This window comes from Oratosquilla oratoria, chromosome 35, assembly GCF_046742065.1.
Source record: "Oratosquilla oratoria isolate Oo_2021 chromosome 35, ASM4674206v1, whole genome shotgun sequence".
Taxonomy (NCBI): domain Eukaryota; kingdom Metazoa; phylum Arthropoda; class Malacostraca; order Stomatopoda; family Squillidae; genus Oratosquilla; species Oratosquilla oratoria.
The window spans coordinates 21,863,283-21,868,282 of NC_134811.1; positions in this window are offsets into that span (position 1 = coordinate 21,863,283).

Genomic DNA, 5,000 nt, shown 5'->3' on the forward strand with positions numbered 1-5,000 from the left:
ACACCACACACACACACACACACACACACACACACACACACACACACACACACACACACACACACACACACACACACACACACACACACACACACACACACCACACACACACACACACACACACACACACCACACACACACACACACACACACACACACACACACACACACACACACACACACACACACACACACACACACACACACACACACACACACACACACACACACACACACCACACACACACACACACACACACACACACACACACACACACACACACACACACACACACACACACACACACACACACACACGACTCGGTGGCGCGGTTGGTAGAGTTCCAGTATGGCGGTACCGGCGGTACCTGGTTCGAGTCCTGCCCAGGGCTGAAATTATTTCGGTATCGCTGCGCACCGAGTCGTTACTCCAACTCTCGTGGGCGGGGAGTTGGGTGTGTGTGTGTGTGTGTGTGTGTGTGTGTGTGTGTGTGTGTGTGTGTGTGTGTGTGTGTGTGTGTGTGTGTGTGTAAGGTCATAGCATTACCCATAGATCGGTCATACGAGCTCTGAGCTCTCTTCCGAAAGGGAAATAGCTGTCGATCACGAGTCCAACACGTGATCAAAAGACCAAGGTGAATCACACATCTTGCTCATATGTAGTGTATCCGTCGGACTGACCGTGGTATACGTTAAAATGCTCCTTTTTCGCGCGCTCTCTTTTCTATTTACTTTTCGTTATATCTCCGTCTGTCGTCCCCGAACTCTGGGTGTACTTCTTCTGACATTGATGTTTTGTCTTTAATTTTTCGGTTCCATGTTTACCTGGAACTGCACCAAACGTTATATAAACCATTTGACTTCTTGTTCAGTTCAACGCTAGATGATTCAATTCAGCCTGGAGGTGATTTTGGTCCGGGGCACTCTTCAGAATGAAGTTCATGAATAAATCTGAAATCCAAAAGTTTCAGAACATTTGAATGAAATCACTTGGCGGCACCAGCATAATATTTAATGGTCTCCCCCCCCCCTCCCCGGTGGCAGATAAAACATCTGATAACTCCTCTCCTAGCTTTGTCGTCTTCCCTCCATTTATTCTTCTCTGCCTCACATCTATTTCATATCTCGCAAGATACAAGAGCTCTCGCTATTGTTGAGCTCGGGCGACTCGTGAACTTGAATAGGATGGCTTGGTGTGAAGATAATTGTCTAAAAATGTTATTTGGTGTGAAAAATAATGCTAAGAACGAGAGGAGGATGAATGGAGAGATGGGAAGAATAGATAGAAGATAAAGACAGGATAAAGAGGGAGGAAGGGAGACAGGAAAGAAATAAGGACAGTAAGAGATGGAGAGATAGGGAGAGACATGGGTATAGAGGAGGAAGGAAGATAGAGATAGAGATAGGGTGCAGAGAGAAGAAGAGATAGATTAAGGAGAATAGCAGATGAGATCGACAAAGACGAAGTAGTAATACAAAGATAGAATGAAAATATAGAAAGAGAAGGAGTTAGGGGATAGAAATAGGGATAGAGAGGGTTAATGAGATAGTGAGAGAGGTAAAGAGGTTTATATATACTGTGTGTGTATATGTATATATATGCATATATATATATATATATATATATATATATATATATATATATATATATATATAACACCCGGTACATCTCATCCTTGTAATTTTTCACACGTACCTTTGAATGTAAGTACCCACTTTCTTGGCACTCTCTTGTATTGTACATTTCCCAGTTATTACAAAAATTTATTCTATATTTTACTCGTTGCTGTGTGTAATTGTTTTGTATCTTATTTTAGCAGAATTGCATTGTATCTTACTTGACCAGATTTGTATTTCTTAACACGAAACGTCGAGCTCTACTACTAAAGGATATATATATATATATATATATATATATATATATATATATATATATATATATTATAAATAGGGAGAGAGAGAGGGCCAAGGATAGAGAAAGAGATAGATTCAGGGGACATCAAGAGAAATCGTCAAAGAAGAGGGAAGGATGGAGAGATAGGATAAAGGTAGAGCTACAGAGATGGAAGGAGATATAAGACACAAATATGGACAGAGAGGGATATAGAGGTAAGGAGAGAGAGAGAAGTGGGAGTGAGAGAGATAGGGAGTAGGGAGAGAGGAAGAGGAGAAGGAGAAGCGGAGGAGAGACTGACGTAGAAGAGTGAATGAGTGAGATTAGATGTGGAGTCACTGTCGCCAGCAAAAGTGTGGATTCGGAGTGATTCTGTAAAGAGGCGACTTGCATAGGAGGAAAAGATCTCCCAAACTTAATTAATGTGCAGCTTAAGCTCCCCTACAAAAAAAAAAAATATCCAATACCCTGAAGATAATGTGAAGGGAGGAGGGAAGTAGGAAAGGAGTGTATAGGTTGTGGGCGGGAGAATGCAGGGAAAGAGGAAATAAAGGAGTCGAAGGAATATGAAAATGCAGAATGACAAGAATAAACGAAGAAAGGAAGAGAAGAAGAAGAGAAAAACGAAGATGATGAATAAGCAAGATGGAGGAGAGAAACATGGAGATAGAGATGGTTCTGTAGTGGTACATAGGAGAAAGGAAAGTTAGGGAGAGGACAAGAAGAAAGCAAGTATGGGAGAAGGAGACAAGGAGGGATATTTGTAATATGGAGAGGAGGTAAATGTATTTCCAGGGAGTGAGGAAATGGATTTGGAATTTAAGGGAGAGCAATGAAGGAGAGTGAGAAGGGGGCTGAGAGAGAGGGAGGAGGAGTGAGGGAGTGGGAAGGGGAGTGAGAGAGGGCAAAAGGGGAGTGTGAAAAGGGTAGGAAAATTAGATAGGGGGAGGGTGTGAGCAAGGGGAGGAAAGTGAGAGAAGAGGAGTGGGAGTAAGAGAGGGGGAGGGGAGTGTGGGAGGGGGAAGGGGAGTAAAAAAGATTAAGAGAGAGGGACAGTGTAGAGAGGGTGGAAGGAAAAGCGGAGTGATGCAAGGAAAAGAAAATAGCCTTTCGTTGGCGGATAACCAGTGCTTCTATCCCTGGATTCGATATCTCGCCAAAAGAGAGATGGATCTACAGAAGTAGTAAATGAGACACTAATAGAGGGTAAAGGAACGGCGGGACAGGAGAAGCTAAAAAGTGATCAGCATTCTTCTTTGAATGGAGATTTGTCTCCAGTTATTAAGGAATACTGTGAGAGGGAGTAAGGGACAAAGAAGGACATGATATATATACGAAAAAAAAGGAAGGAGAATAGATATACCGATGAAAAGACGAGGGGATTGGGAGGGAAAGGAGTATGGGAAGGAAGATAGGGAACGGAGGGAGGAAGAGGAAAGAATTAAGGTGGTAAATACGAGGAAAAGAAGGAGAGCATAATGAAGGTCGTGGACAAAACGAGAGCGGAAGAAAAAATAAAATAAGAAAAAAGATGCACGAGGGAAGAAATTTTGTAAAATTGAAAAGGAAAGTATATGAGTAGCAGAAAGGAAGAAACGAGAAACGAGAGGAGAAATGGAAGGCGGAAAATAAAAAACCAAAGAGGAGGAAGGAGGATAAGAGTGAAAAGGTAGGTTGAGGATGAAGGCCAGAAATGGGGAATGGGTAGAGGAAAGAGAAAATGGGTAAGAAAGAAAGAAAAACAAAACAAAACAAAACAAAAAACAGGAAAAGCAGGGCAAGAATGTAGGGGGTTGGGAGAGGTATGAGACAAGAGAAAATGGATAAAAAAGAGAGACAGGGAGAGAGAGAGAGAAAGAGAGAGAGAATAAAAGAACCGAGTAAATGGAGGCCGGAAATGTAGAGGTAGGGAGAGGAATGAGACAAGAGAAAATGGACAAAAATAAAAAAGAGACAGGGAGAGTGAGAGAGAGAGAGAGAGAGAGAGAGAGAGAGAGAATAAAAGAAGCGAGTAGATGGAGGCCGGAAATGTAGAGATATGGAGAGGAATGAGACAAGAGAAAATGGAAAAAAATAAAAAAGAGACAGGGAGAGAGAGTGAGAGAGAGAGAGAGAGAGAGAATAAAAGAAGCGAGTAAATGGAGGCCGGAAATGTAGAAATATGGAGAGGAATGAGACAAGAGAAAATGGGCAATAAAGAAATGAAGAACTGGAGAAAAGGAGAAACTCCTGCAGAAAAATAAAAAGAAAGGGAAATGGAAAGAAAAGAGGGAATGAATAAAGAAAAGGAGGAAGAAAGGATCAAACAAATGAGGCTGGAGAGTAGAGGTAATAGGGATGGAGGAGGTTGACGGCATAACTAATTTTGATTAATGCCCTTAGAAAGTTTTGTATTCTTCCCGTATTTTTCCCAAAGGGAAGTTAAGGGAATGATAATGAGCTGAAGGAAATCCCGGTTCGAGGTGCGAGGGAAGCAGAGAGGGAGAGAGAGACAGTCAGGCAGGCAAAGAAGGAGACAGACAGGCAGACAGTCAGATAAAGAGACAGGAAGACAGGAAGAGAAAGAGGTAGACAGACATTCAGAGAGACAGGCAGAGAGGTAGAAAAAGAGACAGGAAGAGAGGCAGAGAGAGACAACCACAGAAAGAGATAGGCAAAGAGAGAGAGACAGGCAGAGAGGGAGAGACAAATAGAGATAGGCAGAGAGAGAGAAACAAAAAGAAGGGGGCTGGAACTTGAGAGAAAGGAGTGAGGGAGATTCAAATGACGCATGTGTATTGGAGGGGGATTCTTCGGAGTGTTGTTTAGGGTGGAGGGATTCTGCGATGGGAAGGAGGGAGAGGAGGAACAGAGTGATGTGGGAAAGAGTAGTGATTGACAGAAGGCTGATTTCAAATATAGTTAGGAGTGAAAGCAAAGGAAGCTTAATATGCACAGAGGAAGTTAAGTATTGAAGTTGAGGAGCGAATGAAAGAAGAAAGGAAGGGAACAAATGAAATTGGAATGGGTGGAATGAGAAATATAAACAAAAGAGAAAAAAAGAAGAAAATAAGATAGAGGAAAAAAAAAACGAGGACGAGAACGGGGAATAGAGTGGCGAGAAGTG